The following is a 23,441-nucleotide window of genomic DNA, read 5'->3' as shown; positions in this document are numbered from 1 at the left end:
AACTGCATATAAATTCTGAAATAAAGTAAAACAGATAACAGTTGGAGCCAGAAGGCAAGCGGAAGAAGATATGATGCGGATGGGAGCAGAGCGCTCGCTGGGAGGTGGACAGAGGGATGGTGGAGATGTGGCTGCAATGGAGCGGGGAGGGGATATGCGGCGAAGCCAGGGCTTGGAATGTGGTGTGTCACTGGGGACCCAACAGTGACGATGAGGTAAGATAAGGGGATGGAAGGGAGGCAACAATGACCCACTCTGGGAGGAAGGGGATACAGACTGGACTGACAGTCGAGGACTGGGTGAAAACACCTACACAGACAGAGGGGGATGAAAACGAGAATGAGCAGGACAGAGGGGAACAGTAGGGTGAAGGAGAGGAGGAGGAGGAGGATGAGGATGATGAGGAACTGTGAAGACTGGAAGAAGAGCTGGCAAACAAAATAGAGGAGATGAGATTGACCGCACTCAGGGAAAGACCATAACGATACATAATAGAAAACAATAAACAGACAAAAAAATATTCATTAGGAGAACCAACAGAGCACTCGGGAGAATGTTACCAAAATCACCCCCTTAAAGGAACTCAATAACATGCGTGAACTTTGCTGGGGCACTGCTCATTCAAGAAAAAGTAACAGGAAAACAACACCGCAAGAAGAGAAAACCAGCCCATGCAGACAGAGACCAATGACCACCATGGAAACGGAGAATAGAGACACAAACAGGAGAAACTGAGAAAGGAAACGGAGCAAATACAACAATTCATAATGGGAAATCGAAGCCTAAAACTAATGAGAAGAATCCCCCCCAAAAAACAAATCGAAAATTGAAAATAAACACCAAGAGGTAATGGTTGCTGAAAGCAAGCTCAAAATAGAGATGTCTGCAAGGAAAATGTAGCAAAAAATAACAACGACGATGTCAACAAAGAGAGAAAACAAAACCACATGTTTGAAAATAACCCGACAAGATTCTACCAAGAAATAGGGAATTAAAAGCAAAATGTATCAACCCCCCCCCCCCCACCCCACTCCCGAGAAAAATAAACTTGAAAATTTATTGGAGAGAATCTATGAGGACCCAAAATAACACAAGGAGGAAGTGGATTGGATCCAAAAGTTTCAAGAAAAAAACATCTAACCTTAATGTCCCCTTAATGGTATTTGATGAAGAATTTTTTTTTTTTTAAAACACGAGAAAATATGCAAAGCTTGAAAAGCCCAGGATTCCAAGATAGAATTCCAAACTTCTGGCTAAAGCAACTAAAGACTCTCCACAATCACAATGCTCGAGCATTCATTGAACTAATCCAAGAGGAAAAGGTAATGGATGAGTGGCTCACAGAAGGTAAAAACCTTCCTCAATTTCGATAAAGGTTTAAAGAGGTTTAAAGGCGAATAAATCAATTAATTCCAGGTTTTACCACCACCACCAAACCAAACAAGGAGGCCAATGGACAGAACGGAAGGGATCATCATTTTGTATACAGCCTGTAGCTGCTGGTTGCATCATTTCTGGGAGCACAGCTGAACCACTGATGCACTGCTCCCTGTTTCCAGTAAGCTGGTACTCATTTTGCCAACCTCAGAAGGATGACAGACTGAGTTACACATTTGGTGTTGGTTAATAGCATGACGGGGGCTCAAACTCAAAACCCTAAGATTTTAAGCCAGCCACCTTAACCATGAAGCCAACACTAGGCTTTTAACAGAATGTATGTAAAAGAGGATGCTCTGGAACAAGAGACCACCTACTAAACAAGGCCATACTCGAAAACTGTAAAACCAGAAGACCCAAATTGTCCTCCACCTGGATAGACTATACGAAAGCTTTCGACAATGTCCTACATTCGTGGATGATAAAATGCATGCAAATATACAAAATCAATATCCAAATAATCAAACTGATTGATAAAGCATTGGGGCTTTGGAATACCACATTGATATTACAACACTGAAGGAAGGATCGAAATACAGTAGGTGAAGATACGATATGGGATCTGCGATGGTGATAGCCTTTCACCCCTCCTGTTTTTCCTGGTCTGGGACCCACTGACATCTGGGAGAATGATAAAAGAGCAAGAAGGTATGAAAAAAAGTTCGACAGATTGGACATAAAAAGTTTGACAGAGCGACAAAGAAGGCTGATTGGAATGGCTAAGAAGAGGTCAGCTCAACTTGGATGGAGAATGAGTCAATAAATGCCCCAAACCAAGGACACTATATGAATGGCTTTAAGAAAATGGCAGGACTGATTCAGTTGGAGAGATAAAACAGAAAGCATGAGCCACCTCCTATCAGGATGTAAAAAACTCATCTCAGAATAGCTGAACACACAAAGGCACAAAAAAAGTATGCAGCGTAATTCATTGGCACATCTGCAAAAATTTCAATATCCCAGTTTCTGAAAACTCATGGAAACATGTATCAAAGCAATCATTGAGAACAAGGAAGTAATGCTCACGTACAACCTGATGATCCCATCGACCATGGACATAGAAAACAAGGCATCGTGACTGGTATCGTACTGAGGTACAAAAAAGAAAAAAAAATGGTATTGCTAATTGAGGTGCCAGGACCCAGCGATTTTGGACTAAACGATGCAGAAACCAAGAAAATGACCGGATACCAAGACCTCAAAAATGAAGTGAAAATATATTGGAAGCTGAAGAATGCCAAAGACGTACCAATTGTAGCAACGGGGATGATAAAGAAGAACTTCACTGAGATCTCAAAAACCATCCTTGGGACTATTACTACAAACAAACTTCAATTGGAAGCTGTCCTGGGCGCAGTAATGATGCTGAAAAAAGCCCTCGGAACAGAACTTTGGGAACAGAAAACTTCACAGCTTGGTCCATGAATAGTGATCCCTTACCAAAACAGAGGTGGATACTTCAAAACCTGGCAGGACTCCGTTCCATCTTCTGAAACCCGTTTATGGAGCCAACAGCCAATGACACACACACACACACACACACACACACACACACACACACACACACACACACACACACACACACACACACACACACACACACACACACACTTCTTCTTTTCATAATAGATGCAAAAAGTGAGTAATTTCCAGACACGATCTAGTACAACTAGATATGCTGTCTTCCTCAGGTAGGTCTACCTGATACACCCAACTTCCACTAAAATATAGCTGGCACAAGCTTTGTGTACTTTCACGTCATGAAGATGTTCTTTGCCGAAGTGTTGGTTACCATTATTTGGTGATGACGCACAGCCTCATCTTTCCAATTGCAGTTGTCCATTAAATAGATCACCAAGCCTGCCATGTTCGCAGGAGGCACTCCCACAAGGTTCAAAGTCCATTCACTTATTGCAAACTGTGGGAAGTTTATGAAACAAACGGCCATCAACTCTCGCCTTGCACCGGTCCGCGTGGTCTCAAGTTTGCGGTAAGCGCAGCTGACGTTCGGTGATCTGAGAAAGTTCTCCAAGTCTTTCTTTGTGCAGAGGCACACCCCCTTTTCTCTCAGATACTTTTCCAAGTATTTTTGGCTTCTTTTCGAAGCTTTGTGAGCCAATTTAGATAACAATCGTTATTTTGCACACACACAATATGCTTTATGGTGTCCCGGACACCGCCGTCCCTTTGGGTTTCTGTGCTTGCACAGCAAGCATTCTGGGGCGGATTACATAATTTTGAAAGTCACGTATTGTTGCCCTAATCCACAGCACCTTCTGATAGAATGGTGACTGCACAAGGTTGGTTCTCTTCGGCATAACATTCTCTAGAAGCAGACATAACACCACCCAACTCAGGTTTGAGATAATTCAGGTTATCCCACAACTCCATTTTGCAATCGACTCGAATTGAGTGAAAAGCTGTTGTTTCCATGGGCACAAATTGAGATTTTGATAGATTTGGCCGGTTTTTTTTATTTTTTTTTGGAAAGCCTTGCAGAAAATTGAAAGGATGGAAGCCATTGCTTTTTGTTCATAAAGATTAAAGTGATATGAGAATGTTAAAGCAAGGAGAAAGGAGAAGAGAAAAGCCTGGTGTTGGCTCAGTGGTTATAGTGGTTGGTTTGGGATCTTAGCGTCCTGATTTTAAGCCCTGTTGGGCACTGAATTAACACCAGGTGGGGTTGACTCAGCCTGTCATCCTTCTGAGGTTAGCAAAATGAGTACCAGTGTACTGGTAAAGGGGCACAGCATCAATGGCGTAGTCATGCCCCAATAAAATGATAGCTACCCAGCAGCCAAGCTGTCATATGCAAGAAGGAGAATAAGAAGAAGAGAAAGAAGAATCAGAAAATAAGAGAGAAGTTGTAAAGTATTAATAGTGGGGCAACTTAGCTAAATATAGCATAACAATTGTGCATTTTGTGAGGAAAGCACCAAATTTGGCACACTAGAAGCCTATCATATTATGAACAGATTTGGATATTGGGCCATCTCGAAATTTTTGATAGCAGTGGAAAATGGCTGCCACAGCCATCAGCAGCTGAATTTGAGATGGCCCAATATCCAAATCTGTTCATAATATGATAGGCTACTAGTGTGCCAAATTTGGTGCTTTCCTCACAAAATGCACAATTGTTATGCTAAGTTTCCCCACTATAATAACATGAGAGCTGTGCTTGTGCTTAATTCCAACGATTCAAGGTTTACATGCACTTGCCACTCGATTGGGTATGTTTTGCCTGTTATCACCCTTCTGAGATCGGCAAAGTGAGAACCAGCTTGCTGGGATGATTGAGCCATTCGAGTTTCCTCCGTCGGAGTGGCGACCCATCCAGGATTGTGCCCAATAGACCAGGAGACTGCTTTGGCAGCACCAACGCTCTGTGCAGAGTATGGTCCCGATGGATAGATAGATGAATGGATGGATGTTTATGGTGTTCTGACATACTTCTTAATCTTCTTAATGCATCCCACTTCAATCCACTTTTAAGTAAAGGGTCACAAAGATCTGCTGCTTGAAACATGATCTTGGATTATGCACACAAATGGGGTAGAAATTTTGACCACCACCTTCCCCACTCCTTTCCAACCTCTTCCCCTACCCCAACTGTCTGCACTGTCCCGAACACAATAAGTCGACTGCCCCAATTTCAGGCATATTATATAAACACTCAAGAGCGGCCTATTCAGCAGGTAATGTTGGCTGTTCAAGCACGATATAAACAAGCCTTTCAGGTCCACAGGAATATGGCCAAAAGAGCTTGCTTGCTAGACTACTTAGTTCTTCCACAAAGACCACTTAACATTCCTTTATTCAGTGAATGACGAATGTTTTTGCCTTTCTTCTGATAGACAATACATATTCTCTTTCATTTCAAAGCAAACCAGTGCTTGAAGTCGTGCAGTTCCTGTCAAAATGAAAATTATTGAAAGATTATGTTGTTTTGAGGTATCGTGAATGCATTGACATGGGATGCAAGAAGCATAACTGTTTGACCCACACAAAGTGCATTATCCATTATCAAGTGTGACCATGTCAGTGATGTTGTGTCCTTGTATATTAGGGCAGGAATTTGGAAATTGGCAATGGTACCACTCACCGGCAATACCTTTTGGGCAACTCTTCATCAAATTCACTACGTGATATATTATAACGTGCACCAACTAATGCTGGACGACGGTTCCTCAGCTATGGTAGATCCGAAGGAAGGCACAGTTTGTGCAGCTACACAGTGTGACCACTCCTCATTTTCATAAGTGCCAAGGTGAGCCAATGAAAAAAGCCAAGAATTCACAAGGTTTTCGGAAAAGCCATGATAATAGAAAACCTATACGCCAAGAAAACCTATAGAAAACCAAGACGCCAAGGTGAACAACGAATAGCCAAGATCTTGTGAAAAAAAGCCAAGGAGTGGTCACACTGCAGCTACACCCTGACTGAGAAGCACCATTCCCACAGGGTATCATCAGAATAAGAATCAAAGCCTTACGAGAAAGCACAAAGGAAAGTGCACTACCTTTGCGTTATAACTACAGTCAGACTGAAATAATGAGAAAGAATCTCTCCATTTATCAATCATCCCCCCCACCCCAACCCAGGTGTAACTAGGATTACAAATTTATAATGAGAATTGCCCACCTGTTCAAAAGTCAAAAGAGCTGCACACCAGCAAGGTTGGCAGTTTGGTCTTTGTAGATCTTATGCAGAGGGAGGCTGTCGTTTTTTTCTGCCGTGCATGTGCTCAGGTGCTGGTAACTTTGACATCGCATGATTTATTCGACACCGTTGCTGACAATCAACCAACTAGCGGTGCCAGTTGAGTGGTCACATAGCTGTGGAAATGTTTGAATTGGTGTCATGTGCCGATGTGTTTTTGCTCCTGAACTGCTTGGCTTGGTGGGAATGGCGGGGATATTGTTTGTGCTTTGCTCTTTTTGAATAGTTAGGCAAATGTATAAATACGAGCAGAAAGGCTCGTCAAAATGACTCATTTTTTTGACAAAAGCACAAAAAATAGCCAAAATGACAGGTGAGCCATTCGAGTTTCCTGCGTCGGAATGGCAACCCATCCAGGATTGTAAACTCGGGCTAAAACCAAAATTACACACAAAAATCTTGATTTATTACACAAATTGTTGTCCTTTATTTTGGTGGTGTATAGACAATATAGACCGCAATAAAAAAATAACCTGGATTACATATGGTACATGAAGCAAAAACTTGCCTCATACTTATGAATGGCGACCCTTCAGTATTTTCACACTAATCAGCTTTGAAAACTCAGGCTTAAACCGAAATTACATACAAAAACATTAATTTATAACACAAATTGTTGTTCCCTTTATTTTGGTGGTGTATAGGCCACTGGAATGATTGCTCTCAAAAATAATAAGAAACCAAAAACCCTCGTTACATACTTGAAGCAAAAATATGCATGCCACCTTTACAGATTTCAGGTTTATTTACCCTCATTACAAAATTGCCTTTTTATATTTAAAAAAAAATTAAAAGTTTAAAAATATCAATAAATGTAAACCACTTGGGACATGCAACTTCACCCCATGGCCAAAGTACAGAGTCCAACAAGACTGTGCCACAAGCACCTCAGCCCAAAGGCTGAAGCACATGGTCAATCAAACACACACATCCTAACCCCAAAGGGCCAGAACCCATGTTCATACAATTGGACCCCTCCCCAATAGGAGTGAGTCCCCATCACTTCAATGAAAATCTGTCCCGCATTCTCATCAAGATAACATACCATGTAAATATCTAACCAATAGCGACCGCAGTCATCTCTAAATTCAAATCTTACCGCCTGGCTGTAGCGGTGAGCATCAGCTCCGGATTATGTCTCACACCGTAAAACCGCATAATCCATAAAGAACAAAAGCTTGTCTGCCACTCAGATGATTGCTCTCGCTATTTCAAACCAAGAATCAGAAGATACGTGCGATCGGGTGAAGATAAAATCAAAATGTGTGGAGAGTGACGAGCGCTCCCCCAATCTCCTATGGACATAAGTCCTGCGTGTGTGTGTGTGCACACCAAAGCGTCACCTCTGACCCAGAGGCTTCAGCCCAGCGACATGTATCAAAAGACAGATTTTATAGTAATTTGGTGGATTTTTATTTTGTTTTATGGTTTGTGGATTTGAACTGAACTATATCAATTATTGTTTTGGATCCATGTTGTGCAGTTATCCACACTCATAAATTATTAATGACCTAAAGTGTTTGATTTGCTTGTTCTGCGTCTGTGCATTGGTGGTGAAAGCGTGGGGCAAGAGGCACGACTCTGGAGGGGTTTGAAAATAATGAAGATACCCTATACTGTATAATGTATGTAGTGTACATCTCCTCTTATAAGATGGTGCAGGAAAATTTGCTCTGTAAGTTAAACCATATGCTTTGTATATATGTTTCCACCATGAGTAAATAAATAACATACATAAAAATGTGTTGAAAATACAACAGCAAAACGAGTTCCACCAAGGAAGGGCGTTGCTGGTTCGATGCAACAGTGTTTTTCACGATAGCATGACTCAAAATTTTAGCTTGAAAATGGTTGTTGTTTAAAACGCAGTGCTAAATGGTAACATACAGTCACGTTTTTACCATTACAAGTATTCAATACACAAATGGTAGAGAATGGTACATTCATGTAAGTGTCCAGTCGTTTTTGTGGCCTCCTGGCAGGTTTTACTGTCCATCTGGATCCATTTACACAATCTGTTGCTGTTTGAAATGCTAAATGGAAAAGCATTGCATTATCTTTGATTTTCCTTTCTAATTTGCCAATAACATCAGCTCACCAATAAGATGACACCAGTTTTGTATTATAACTAATTGAAGGTGTATTTCTGATATTTCATAACAGATGAGCTGGCTTTTAAAACAGATCTTTTATTTTATTTATTTTTAAGTCCACATCAGAGCAATACAATTTGTTGCTGTGGTATCAAATGAAGTTTGTATGATTTTAAATTCACTTGTCTTATGATTAGCATTTCAAATTGATTTAGTTTGGGTCAGGGTCAGGTATCGGACCATGCTCCAGAGCAGCGCATTCAAAGAAATGACATAACATATTTTTTGCTCAAATCTGACACCTCCTTCCCCCTCTGTAATGCACTATAATACTTCAACACAACAAACACCCCTTAAAACATTACTTAACGCTCAATGAAGACCCCCACAGCCCCTCCCCCTATTTTAAACTTTGATCCTGGAATGGTATTTATCCCCATTGTTTTTTTCAGTTACTACGAACTATATTTGAAAAAGTAAAGGCGGTACATGACCGTCAATTAGACCAGGCATCAGTCAAATCCTTGTAATGACGTCATCGGACTCATCCCTTGGAGTGATATAATCGTTTCTAAATATGTTAATTTGCTTCCATTTGAAAACGAGATTAAGTGTCTGTGTAAAAAGCAATGATGGATTAGAAACGATGGAATTAAAATAAAGTGATTTGCTTTTATGATTAATGTATTGAATCCTCCCCACCTCCCCACCTCCCCCCACTCATGCGTTTCATAATTTTTTGAATGGCCCTTATAATAATCCTGATTTTTCTACTTTCTTCTTCATATCGTGTAACCAAAGAAGATAAACAAAATAACCAGTTGTTTTTCAGGGAGCACAAATAATGACAGCAACAGCAGACTTTGCTTTTTTTTTTTCTTAATTAATATCACAGCGGGAGGGTCACGCCCAAAACGAAGAGGGCCCCTTGAGTGAAAAAGCAAAATAAGAAGATGGAAAATGAAATAATGAAAGACGATTGATCCCTGCTTTGTATTGTTGCAAGTTGATAGAAGTTGGGAACTCACTGTTGGGGAGGCTGGTTCCAAAGAGAGGCCGTGAAGAGGAAGGAGAAGGAGGCATGGCGATTGGAATGGAGGGAAGGGAGGATAAAGTAGAAATGGTGGCGTGTTGAAGATAGACGGGTGTTATTAACAGAGTGAAGAAGAGGATGGACAGAAACTGAATTGGAGAGAGCACTCACCGACTGTGGTAGTAACGGTAGAACAGGCACAGGGAAGAGTGCTCGACGGTGGGTGAAAGGTTGGAGATGGCGAGACAAAGTGGGATTGTTGATGAGTCAGACAACCTTGGCTTGACATGATCCAGAATACCAATGACTGATGGCAGGAGTGCCATCCCAGACATGGATAGCAATATTCCATCACCGGTCTGACTTTGGGTTTGTAAAGGGTGAGAAGCTGATGGTATTTGAAGTATTTCCGAGCTCTGAAGAGGAAACCAAGCTTCTTGGAGGCGTATTTGGGGATATTCAGGATGAGGCTACCAGGAAAGATTGCTGGAAATGGTGACAATGAACATATTAAGAGAGGGCTGCTTGAGTTTAGAGCTCGACATGAGAAGAGGGGTGGTTGTGTTGATTTTGCTGGATATGTGGATGGTTTGAGTCGTGGACTGATTAAAGTCTTGGACTGAGACAAGGTTGTCAGAGCCCCATTGGAGGATGACTGATATCACGACTGATGGAGCCAACAGTTGAGAGATGATTGATAGCAAGAGACTGGAAAAAGGTGAACTGGGATTTATAACTGGTGAAGGAGTGGAGGGTGTAATCATCAGGAAAGGATTGGACAGGAGGATTATGAATAGCCGTGAGGAGGTTGAAGAAAATAAGAAAGAGGAGGGTGAGATGACAGTACCTTGAGGGACACCAGCATCAATGTGGTGGGGTCAGAGAGGGCACCATCAACATAAATAGAACTATATCACCCAGTGCAAAAGCTGGAGAATCAGGAGATGAGTTGAAGCTGAATACCATGCATTGAAAACTTCACAAGGAGCCTTTTGTGCCAGACTCCGTCAAAAGCTTGGCTGATGTCCAGCACAACTCGACTCTCGACAAGTGTGTGCTTTCAGGAGCTTGGATAAATATCAGTAAAGAAGGAGAGGTTGAAAGTATTGGAGAAAACTGGAGCAAATCTGGGAGCACATTATTGGAGGACAATGGCAAGAATGCCATCCAGAGCATTGGCTTTGTTGGTGACAAGGGAGAGCAGGGTATAGAGAACTTTATGAGTGGAAAAAAGTGATGACAGGCATAAGGGAGATGGATTTAGGAACAGCAGGAGGAGTTCCAGTGGAGTCATCCAGAGTAGACTTGACTGCAAATTGAGAGGCAGAGGTGTTGGATTTGGAGAGCTGGAGGCAAAGCTATCAATCAGGGTTGTTGAGAGGAAGAAAAGACGACTCACAGACGTTGGTGGAGATGCACCAAAGAGCAGAAGGCACAGCTGCTGCTGGGGAGAGAGGAGAGCTTGTCAGAAGTTTGCTGTATAAAGGTGACTTTAGCTTCAGAGATGATATCCTTGCCACTCTTGCAGTCAGACACCTAAGCACTACAACTATGATTTTCCTCCTCCTTCTGCAAGTGGCATAATTCGCTGAGGGCACAGCTGTGCCACTGATGCAATGCCCCTGTTACCAGTACACTGGTACTCATTTTGCCAATCTCAGAAAGATAACAGGCTGAGTCAACCCTACCTGGTGTTAATTCAACAGCCAAACAGGGGCTTAAACTCAAGACCCAAGGATCTGAAGCCAGCCACCTAACCATTAAGCCAACACCAGGCTTAACGATGATCTAGCCTGGCATTGGCTTAGTGGTTATGGTGGTGGCATGGGATCCTAGGGTCCTAAGTTTTAGCCAATCAGCAGCTCAACTGGTAATAGAGGCACTGCATCAGCGGCATAGCCGTGCCCCTAACCAATGATGTAACCAGCAGCCAAAAGGCATGAAGGTGAAGCTTTCCAGGCTTTGAAAAGACAGTTTTTCAAGGAGACAGAAGAGGCACAATGATAGGAGAACCACTTGGGAGATGAGGCCTTTCCGCATTTGGATGAGTGGGGTATGTGAATAGACATACAGTATGTAGAAAGATTATTCCAGTGATTTGGGCTGTTACAGTGCTGAGAAACAGAGAAGCTGAGAAACAAGAGTCTTCCCAGGGATCTTCTGCAAAATTGGTGAAAGTCGTTCCAGTTGACAAAGTCAAAATGCCAAGGGATGTGGGAGGTAGACTAAGAACACTGACACTGATGGAAGGGATGGCAGTTGGTAATGACGCAATGATTAGAGGATCAAATAGGTGCAGCAACACTGATAATAGTGTAAAGATGAGGTTTGAAAGTGACAAAAAGATCCAGAGTGTTGGTGCAATCAGATGAGTTGGCAGAGGTCATTGAGGACAGTGAAGGCTTCGGTCTCAGTCGTATCTTGGTCGGTGCAGATAGAGTGGAAAGCCAGGAGGAGTTGTAGATGTTGAAATCCCCCCAAAAAATATGATTTCAGAATAAGGAGAGGACTGGTGGATTTGCAAAATGCAAACAGTTTGGTGATCAAAGAGCTCCATGTGATTGTCAGAGTTGTGAGAGTTGTTGTCGTAGTAGCAAATGAATTTTTGAAAGTGACAGAGTACCCGCCCTACGGGCGATCTTGTTTCAAGCATGCAACATGTATGTTCTTCTAACGCATACGTACATTTGGGTGGTGTATAGGCAACTGACAGCTCTGTATAGGCAAAAAATAAATAACCTGGGCATTTACTACATGATACACATTTACAGCGAGAACTTGCGTTCCTCCCCTCCCCCAAGACCACCGGCAAAGATAAAATCACCCCTATACATTAATTGAGGTCATGGTGATCCAATGCAACAAGTCTGGATGTCATCAGCCCAGAACTGCAGAAGGAGTAGCATGACAAACAACACACAAACACTGGTCCGTAAATTATAGTAAGGATTGAGGATCGAGACTTTAAGCCAGAGAAGTTGCAAATCACAGTTGGAAAGCTGAAAATGGGGAAGGTAAGTTTCAGAGATATTGAAGTGGACATACTCCAGCTTTGTAGCAGAAACTATGGTTGAGGATGTAGCAAGGGCACTGGAAGTGGGTGTTGAAGATGAGTTCTGCGATCTGTGTGTTTGTAAGGAAGAGAACATCAAGCATAGATGATTGCAGTAAATGGAGGGTATGGTTGAGGTTGGAATGAAGACCTCGGATGTTGGCAAAGGAGAGAGTGAATGAGTGAATTGACTGGAGAACTGGAGATGTGGGTGCCGCAGATAATTATAATTGGCCCATAGTAGAATCTTGATTATTTTTGCTGTTAAACATCATGAGAGAAAGAACTGAAAGGAGGGGGTGAGGAGCTTCAGGGAACTTTGCAGCCAAACATGGAGCATTCCAAATGGCACCAACGGTGAAAACTATATTGGCCTCGGAAGGGCCTCCTGGAATCCCATGCTCGGTGCGGCTCGAACTGACAAAAAAGGGGACCTGAGATTATGTGCCAGATGATGAGGCAACCTCCCAGAGCACAAGACCTGGGTTCGAGCCTCTAGCTTTTTGTCGGAAAGCCTTTGGGAGCACTAACTCCAATGGTACACTCAAGCAGGCACTGTATAACCAGGAACACAACCTGAAAGATAAAAAGAACTCCCAAAAAACACATTCACCCCCCAAATCCAGCAGCCTGCCCCAAGAGTTCACAACAGAACAAATGTTCCACTTTAGGCTCCCAAGGGACAGATGATGGTACCACACCCAGTAGTCCAGCAGCGTAGTCTGATATTTCAGATCAATTGTTCAAATTTGCATAAAAGCAACAAAATTGATACACATGCAGAATAATGTATCCCGAACAATTCTAGATATGGAGCCACCCGAGATTGTGCCTTGGTCAGCTTCGACGACCATTTTCCAAAATGGCCGCCAAAGCTGACCAAGACAAAATCTCGAGTGGCTCCATATACAGAATTGTTCAGAATACATTCGTCAACATATGTACCAATTTTGGTGCTTTTATGAAAAGTCGAACAATTGCTTTTCTATGCTGCAGTACTACAGTGGCTGCAAGCAGTCTACCACCTAGCCTAGTTTGAGAATGAAGGCGATCCATCATCAACGTACCAAATGGTTTTGAGAGTGATGGTGCAGACTAAGCAATCTTTTGTCAAGGGTTTACATGTTGGGTGGTTGCCTTTGCCTTCCCAGCCGAGTCATTGAAGAAATTTTGAATTTGTTCAAGATGCCATTGATAACTCGAAAGACGCTGTTGGATATTCAACATCCACCAAGAACCAGTGCTGGGAAACTGCTCCTCCAGCTTGATGTCTTTCTGATGGATAGTGCAAATTTCTGATGGATGGTGCATACCATGTTGCCTCGTCTTGCATGCGAAACAGCAGGATCACAGTTGATAGCTGGGTTGAGATTCAAACCCAGGCTAAGACAGCTCAAAGACTAGATAGTTCAAAGAATATTGCGCATAGCCCCATAGCTCTAAGCTATTCGTCCACCCCCCTTGAGAATGATAACAAGAAATAAAACAAAATGAAAATGACAAGAGCCTTTCACGGAAAGTTGCTGGTATGTGAAATAGTTTGCCAGGAAGAGTCAGGAGGAGCAGAGACTAGAGAAAAGGTCAATGGAACACACATGGCTGAGACAAGTGTGCACATAAGACTTGCAGTGGAGTGGAAGCTATTCTCTTGGTGAAAGGAATCAGGGTGGCTTCTTGTTTTTGTTTTTGTTTTTTTCAAAGAATGTCTTTTTATCAAAAATCTTTTCTGCTCCTTTCAAATAAAAAAAAACAAGGTAGACCTGTTTGTTCTTCTGCATATCTGTGAAGGAGGCTGCACACCTGCGTTTCCCACACCGAAGTAGATCAGCTCGCTGGACTTCCATGGCAGTCCCCTTCTGAGTACAATGCATATTTGCTCAAGTTTGTTTGCACTTCTCTTGTTGACTTATTCCATCCAGAATCTGTGCAGGTATCTTGCAATCTTTTGGATAGTAATATTTCCAACTGCGTAAAATGCAAATTGTGCGTGGGTAACAATAGCTCGGAGAAGGCTTGAGATACTTCCACTACTTTAACAGCCTCAATTTTTTTTCCCAACTTCTTGTGGGAGCAGCTGGGGAACGTTTTTGGCCCGTGTTTCATGAACTGGATGGCTAGGCTTGCTGCTCGACTGAAGGTGGCAGGAGTTTGAAATGTGGCCAAGGTGCTGGGGTGGTTGCTCGGCTACTTTTCACAAGACACCGGAGGATATTTTATGTCCACCAATGACCAGTACAGTCAGACGGTCAATTCGGCTTAATGTGCTTCCAACGGTGCACACGTTGATGGATCACGCTGCATGTGAAACACCAGGGTGATAGTTTATAGCTTTGTTTAGATTCAAACCCAGGCTAGACAGCTCAAAGAGGGGTGTACGTCAACTTATTTCTACTTTGGAGATGATGAAGCTCATGCTTGCTTTCAACTGATGACAGTTACTCTAGCTGAACTTCTTGTTCACGTGGGAAAGGGTGACTAATAGGTGTCTTGACTTGCCATTAGGATAAACGACAGAACATAATATCGGTAAAAACAGACAAAACTGAACAACCACTACATTGTGACAGCCATATTTTTTGTGATGTATTCTGCAATCAATTGCTGTTCCATTTTGGGACGTGTGCTCACGACATCTGTTTCCTGACATATTGATCTTACAAGTTAGTTAATACATCCAAGCTGTACTCACATTTATAATGTAAACAAATTTATTTTCTCTCTCTCTTTCTCTCTTTCTCTCTTTCTCTCTTTCTCTCTTTCTCTCTTTCTCTCTTTCTCTCTTTCTCTCTTTCTCTCTTTCTCTCTTTCTCTCTTTCTCTCTTTCTCTCTTTCTCTCTTTCTCTCTTTCTCTCTTTCTCTCTTTCTCTCTTTCTCTCTCTCTCTCTCTCTCTCTCTCTCTCTCTCTCTCTCTCTCTCTCTCTCTCTCTCTCTCTCTCTCTCTCTCTCTCTCTCTCTCACACACACACACACACACACACACACACACACACACACACACACACACATACCCTTGACAGCCATAGCCTTCCCACCACCAGTCAACCAGGGCAGGAATTTGGCCAGGGTGCCAGTAATATTCACCTACTGGAAGCGAATAAGACCAAGGGGCCAGTACTGGCAGACGGGTCCTACAGCTTAACTTCCTTCCGATGATGCACACATTGGTGTCTTACCCCTGCATGCGAAACACTAGGATGACAGCTTACAGTTTGGTCGAGATTAAAACCTGGGCAAGACAGTTCACAGGCTTGTGTGCATTCCTCTAAACTATATCTCCTAAGTTAAAAATGTTCAGTGAAAAAGTTTAGTGTTGTAAAGTGACTGTTTAGCAAAATAACAGTTCAATGTCAGTCATTCAGTTTTCATATCAGGCGATGGACATACTGAACACTCATCATACGACCTGACTTGATCAGGATCTCAAAGCAAGTGTTTGTGCATCAAAAACAGAAAGAAAAAGCATTCTTTTGACGATAACCTTGTTGCGCTGGATACACCTTTCATTTGTGACCAGGAGACACCATTGAATGCTCTAACTAATTGCTAGCACCTGTTGTAAGCTGAGAACTATTTAATAAGATGGCATCTCCTGCACAACATGAAAAACTCATTGAAGCAACTATCAGGTTTAAGACACACACTTATCAGCAATAACAAGCAATGAATTGGATGCAAGCACAGTTTCGTCTCCAGGGGCTGTGTGATCTCCTTTGGGTGTGATACTCGTGTGTCCCTCTTGGCTGTTTGCACTTCCCCTTCTATTCCTTTTTTTCTTTCTTCATGGGGCATGAACTGCATTAAGCAAGTGCAGACTCTGGAATGTGCACGCCGGTGATGGAATAAGTAGCGTTTTCCTGCCCTTTACTGAACGGTATCAGTTCAAATATTCAAAGTTACCCATCACTCCAATATCAATATCTTTTTGGCAACTCACTTTCAAATCATAACATATCAGACATAGGCAAAGGTCATCGAGGTTATCACAAATGGTGCATCACACAAATGTGATGCACAGATGGCCGATACATCTGTTGCCTTAACCGAGACCTCAAGAAAAACTCACTCCAAGCCAAGGTTTGAATCCCTGGGATGCCATACTTGTACCCGAACCATTTCTACATCTCACACCAACTTCTTACTTAACTGCATTCTCAACAAAATTTAACTTTTCAGACTCATCACTCACTATCTTGTATCACGCTGTACAGGTTGTATGTTATGGAGAAAAGAAAGCAATGTACTTGCCTTATACGGTTCATGCTCATAGGAAATACAATTTGCCATAAAAGCTAATGCTATATGATCTCGGAGGAAATCTTTATTATCCCGTGCACGTGAAGCAAAAAGTGGGGTGAAGCAATTAATGGGTTCACTTCTATCTGTCTGTCCTGTCTAAAAACGTCAGTTTATGATGGAGAAACAACTTATTTTCATTTGAAAGGTATATTTTGAACATTAATTGGAAAATGAACCTGTATAGTTTCGCAGTACTTTGGTTCCAAGTTTGTCCTGATTGCACACATGCCCAGAGAGGAGTGAGAATTTTTTAAATAATCTGTCTACCTGTCTGACAGTAAAACAAAATTGAAAATCATTTCCAACAAGAAACTTACTTTTTTTTTTTAAAGGATGTCATAAAGGACACAAACAACAGGCACAAATAACTATTGTAACGTATTCGCTAGGGTGGTGGAAAAACCACTGTGCCAACAGCAGTAAACTTCCGGAATTATTTTTTTGTTCGACATTTGCAATCTTTATTCTATTTCAATGTAATTACAAACGTGGACGCTGTATAACACAAATTGCCTTCTTATCGCTTCCAAAAACCTCCAGGTTTGTAGTACTTGGACATGTTATACAAGGTATGTACAAGACTGCATCAATGGCACTAAACTTGTGTGATTTTTTTTTTATATACGACCTGTTAAATAATTATTTTATTTTATTTGAATTATATACCTGAACACTGTGTAGGGTAAGGAGTTCTATCTATGAACACTGTCGTTGTTATGGTTCTTGTTGCTGTTGTTGTTGCTGTTGTTGTTATTGGCTCTTACCCTCTAGTCTAGGAGAACAGCAGAGCAACGTACGACCGGTCAGGAATGTTTCCGTAGCTGAAAATATAGTCCTGGACGGGTAACTACTCCATCGCAGGGTGCTGTGGAAACGGCTTCAACCTGCAAGCTATACATGCACAAATGCCCAGCTAGTTCTGAAAGGTAAGGCACCTTGTACCATCATATATATATATATATATATATATATATATATATATATATATATATATATATATATATATATATATATATATATATATATATATGCTTATCTGTTCATAAATATCCAGTGCATTTACAAAGTTTACACCCCCTTTCAAAATTTTCACCTTTTGTTGCCTTTTCAGCTGGAATTAAATTGCATTATGTCAGACATTTTCCAGCTTCATTAAGACATCGTAACCCAAAACTTCCAAGTAAAAAACAAATTCTACAAACTTCCGAAAATTCATTCATAATACAAAACTACAAAAACTTGGTTGGATAAGTCTCCACCCCCCCCCCCCCCCTTGAGTTGATACTTAGTGGAAACAACTTTGACAGCAATTACAGCTGTGAGTCTGTTGGGATAGGTCTCCACCAACTTTGCACACCTTGATTGGGCAATATTTGTCCATTCTTCTGCACAAAACTGTTCAAGCTCAGTCAAGTTTCATGGGGAGTGTTGACGGACAGCATTCAAGTCATGCCACAGATTTTCGATTTGGTTTAGGTCGGGGCTCTGATTGGGCCACTCAAGGACATTTATATTTTTGTTCCTTCACCACTTCAGGGTAGCTCTGGTTGTGTGCTTCGGGTCGTCATGCTGAAAGGTGAACTTCCGTCCCAATTTCAGCTTTCTTGCAGAGAGCAGCAGGTTTTCCTCTAGGATTTCTTTGTATTTTGCTCCATCCATTTTCCTTCTATTCTGACAAGTGCCCCAGTCCCTGCTGATGAGAAGCATCCCCATAACATGATGCTGCCACCAACCTGCTTCACAGTAGGGATGGTGTTCTTTGGATGATGTGCTATGTTGGAATTGCGCTGAACGTAACGTTTTGCATTGAGGCCAAAAAGTTCCATCTTGGTTTCGTCAGACCACAAACCCTTTTACCACATGGCTTCTGAATCTCAGGAGTGTTTTTCTTTGCATACCTCAAATGGGACTCAAGGTGGGTTTTTTTAATAATAGCTTCCTTCTTGCCACCCTACCACACATGCCAGACTTGTGGAATGCTTGGGATAATGTTGTCATATGCACACAGTGACCAGTCTTTGCCATAAAGGCCTGTAGCTCTTTCAGAGTTTCCATTGGCCTCTTGGTGGCCTCTCTGATCAGTCTCCTCGTTGCTTGGTCATCCAGTTTGGAGGGACGGGCTGATCTCGGCAGGGTATTGGTGGTACCATACACATTTCACTTCTTAATGATTGTCTTGACTGGGCTCCATGAGATATTCAAGACCTTTGAAATATTTTTTTATACCCATCCCCTGATCTGTGCCTTTCCACAACTTTATCCTTTTTGAAAGCTTTTGAAAGAAAGGTCTTTTGAAAGCTCCTTGGTACTGATGGTTGAGTCTTTGCTGTGAAATGCACAACCCAGCAGAGATAACATACAGGAACAGCTGATTTTATTCTAAAATAATAATAATAATAATCACAGCAATTTAACACAAATGGAGACACATTTACGTGGTGTGTGATTTTGAAGGTGATTAGTTACACCTGAGCGAATTTACTATTGCTATAATTCAGGGGAATGGACACTTTACTTATCCATCCAAGATATTCTAGATTTGTATTTTTAATTACTTTTCTGAAATTTGTAGAATTTGTTTTTCACTTGGAAGTTGTGGGTTACGATGTGTAAATAAAGGTGGGAAAAGTCTGATTTAATGCAACAAAAGGTGAAATTTTTTGAAAGGGGGTGTAGACTTTCTATAGGCGCTGTACATGTTTTATTTTAAACAACACTCACACTCAAGATGGCAATGCTACCTTTGAATAAATTATTAATACTACCCGCAATCTTCAACAAAACAGCAATCTCAGCAGCATAATAATGCTCACCAAATGACCCATAAGAGTTGGATGTTAGTTCGGTGTTAGTTTGCTTGAGAGTAAGTTTTTGACATTCTATGAAACTGAGAAGGAAGGCAAAACGTGCAGATTTGCTAAATTAACTCACCTGGAACATACTTCCGGGGAGCTTATGGGATGGCGCGTTATTCGTCCGTCAGTCCTTCAGTCCGTCGTCCGGTAGTCAAAAAATACTTGCAACTTTTTCTCTGAAACTACACACACAATTCCGGTGAAACTTGACCACAACCTTCATCACCCGTGATGTACCAAAGTTTGTTCATGACATTAAAAAATTGGAGTCTGGCGGGGGGGGTGTATTGGGGGGAAGTTGCCCCCCAAAATATGTATTGGCATATACAAACTAGAGGGGGAGCACTCGGGAGAGTGCAAAACCTCCGCCGGCAATACTGCTGGGTCACTCAAGTGAACCTTATATCTTATTCATTAAATATGATGTCAACAGTGCTGAGAGTTCTAGTTCTTTTTTCCAACATTTTTTTTTGGGGGGGGGGGGTGGAAATCACTTAAAACATGTAAAAATGCAAAAAAAAAAAAATCGAAATTTTGTTGAAAAAAAAGTTGCAAAATTTTTTTTTTCTCTAACAATTTTTTTTGGGGGGGTTGGAAATCACTTAAAACAAGTAGAAATGCAAAAAAAAATCTTTTTGGGGGGGGTAACAATTTTTTCGGGGTGGTTGGAAATCACTTAAAACATATAAAATGCAAAAAAAAATTTTCTCAATTTTTTTGGGGGGGGGATGGAAATCACTTAAAATATGTAGAAATGCAAAAAAAAAAAAAAAATTCCTCTAACAATTTTTTTTGGGGGGTTGGAAATCACTTAAAATATGTAGAAATACAAAAAAAAATTTTCTCTATTTTTGGGGGTAACATTTTTTGGGGGGGTTGGAAATCACTTAAAACATGTCGAAAAGCAAAAAAAAAAAATTCCCTATTTTTTCGGCGGGGGCAACATTTCTGGGGAGGGTTGGAAAAAACGTAAAACAAGAAGAAATGCAAAAAAAAATTGTCTAACAATTTTTTGGGGGGGAGGTAAAAAAAAAATGGGGGGGTGGAAATTACTTAAAACATGTAGAAATGTAAAAAAAAAAAAATTTTATCAAACAATTTTTTTTGGGGAGGGGGACCAAGTCCAAAATTTAATGGCATGATCCTTGGACCATACCTAACCCCCCCCCCCCCACCAAGTTTCGTCGAAATCCGTCGAGGAGTTTTTCCCTAATACTGTTCACAAACAAACAAACAAACAAACAGAAAGGGGTGAAAACAGTAACCTCCATCCATCTTCGAAGATGGCAGAGGTTAAATATGTATATGTAAAAAAATAGATATTTGCTATTACATTGGTTCATTGTTCGGTACATTTTTCTGATTCCGTCCCACGTTGACTTCCTCCTCAATCATTATTCTACCAGGTGAGCACCCAGGGGTATTGCCCCAATGTTTTGTATACCGTGCCATGGCTCGTAGAGGAACAACAACACAACGGATTCAGCCGTAACAGAATGAAAGGAAAAAATTCAGCAGAATGAAACGGATCCGGACATAACAGCTATGAAAAAAAGCCTTGTAAGTAGATAAAAGTTCAGGTGTGCAAACGAAAGACTGCCTGACAGATGATGCCTGGCAGAATTGCAGGTAGGAGACTAGTTTTAGAGGCCGTCTTCGATATATAGATTTCCTTTGGGTGATAGTGAGGCCCAAAAGTTTGAGTGGCTGAAAATTTTCAAGAGAATTGGAAAGAAAGTAAATGGGAGCGTTCGCCGGATGGTGCTTTCAGAGAGAGAGGGTGGATAGTGTGAGATTTTTCAGGATTAAGAGACATCTTCCAAGTGTTTGACCAGCTCATGATTCTATCACGGTCTGCAGACGGAAGAGGCCGCTGCCTGTTTATCTGAAAAATTAGGGATGCTATGGCAGAGGGTGTAGTCGTCAGCAAAGAGACAAAGAGTGTTTTTTCCGGAGTCAGAGAGATTGTTGATGACGATTAGGAATAGGAATGGACTCGGAACACTGCATTGGTGCACTCCAGCCTTAACAGGTCGAGGAGATGAGAGGATCCCATTGATATATTAAAGTTAACATCAAACATTCGTGAAGCAAATGAAGAGAAACGCCCTTCTGATGTTACATCTGGAAAGGGAGCAGCTTGGTACAGATCGAAAGTCCCCAGCTTGTCCACCCCTCCCCCCCCCCCCGCCACCATCCTTATAATAGCAATTTTAGATTATCTCAGGTGTAACCAATCACCTTCAAAATCACACACCAAGGTAATTGGCCTCCACCTGTGTTAAATTGTAGTGATTTTAATTATTTCAGAATAAAATCAGCTGCTCTTGTAGGTTTCCTCTACTAGGTAGTGCTTTTCATGGCAAAGACTCAACCATGAGCACCAAGGGGCTTTCAAAAGACCTCTGGGATAAAGTTATGGAAAGGCATAGATCAGTGGATGGGTTTAAAAAATATTTCAAAAGCCTTGAATATCCCTTGAAGCACGGTCAAGACAATCATTAAGAAGTGCAAGGTGTATGGTACCACGAAGACCCTGCCTAGATCAGGCTGTCCCTCCAAACTGGATGACCAAACAAGGATGAGACTGATGAGAGAGGCCACCAAGAGGCCAATGGCAACTTTGAAAGCACTACAGGTCTTTATGATAAAGAATGGTAACTGTGTGCATGTGACAACAATATCCCAAGCACTCCACAAGTCTGTCCTGTATGATAGGGTGGCAAGAACGAAGTCATTACTCAAACTTTGAGTCCCATTTGAGATATGCAAAAAAAACACACCGCAGATTCTGTAACCATGTAACAAAAATTTTTAAGGCCTGACAAAACCAAGATGGAACTTTTTTGGCCTCAATGCAAAACGTTACATTTGGCACAAACCCAACATCGCACATCACCCAAAGAACACCATCCCTACTGTGAAGCATGGTGGTGACAGCATCATGTTGTGGGGATGTTTCTTATCAGCAGGGACTGGGGCACATGTCAGCATAAAAGGGAAAATGGGTGGAGCAAAATACAGAAAAATCCTCGAGGAAAACCTGCTGCCCTCTGCAAGAAAGCTAAAATTGGGACGGACGTTTAACTTTTAGCATGACAACTAAATCCAATCAAAAATCTGTGGCATGACTTGAAGATTGCTGTCCTTTAATGCCCCCCCCCCCCACAACTTGACTGAGCTTGAACAGTTTTGCACAGAAGAATGGGCAAATATTGCCCAATCAAGGTGTGCAAAGTTGGTAGACACCTATCCTAAAAGACTTTCAGCTGTAATTGCTGTAACTAGTTGCATTTTGTCCGCTTCCTCAGTGTTCTGTTCCTTTCAGCAGCAAGCATCACGAACCATGCAATGATCACTCCGTCCCGCAGCAACCACCATCACCTTTCACACCAGAAGCTCTCCTTTTAATCCTCTCCAGAAACTACTTGCTCCGGCGACCAGCATCAATACTTAAGGGCCGCGGGGGTAGGAGGGAGAGAGTGGAGTTTGGGGGGGATCAGGGGGGTGAATCCCTGCCTCTTGTGGGGTGGTTCCGGGGAGCATGGGTCACGTGCCGCCCTCTTTCCTCTGAGCATAGTGTGCTCATTGGTCCAAATGCGCTCCGGAGTGATGTCACCCTTCCCGCGAGGTTGCTGGACTGGAAATGCCTTCAGTTGTCTTCCGACCGCGCCACGCATGTCAGCTCCTGACTCAACATGGGGCTGATGTTCAGCAGCCCCTATCTGTAGCTCGAACACCCGTGAAGGGTCCAGATGGCTTGTTGGATAGCTTGGCGGTCCCTGCTGATGGAGGAATGCGAAGGAACGGGAAGCACGATCGGGGTCCAAAGATGTCTGCGAGCAAGACAAGATGATGGTCCCAAGGTGTGGGAAGGCAGTTGGCAGTGGTGAGATGAATGAGGTTGGAGTGATTGTGGAGTCGAAACATCGTCGTTGGCTGATGGCGATGTGGAT

The sequence above is a fragment of the Eptatretus burgeri genome, chromosome 10 (genome assembly GCF_056783735.1).
Source record: "Eptatretus burgeri isolate ZD-2024b chromosome 10, Ebu_testis_v1, whole genome shotgun sequence".
In the NCBI taxonomy this organism is placed as follows: domain Eukaryota; kingdom Metazoa; phylum Chordata; class Myxini; order Myxiniformes; family Myxinidae; genus Eptatretus; species Eptatretus burgeri.
The sequence above is the reverse complement of the archived record's forward strand: the minus strand, read 5'-3'. Positions refer to the sequence as shown.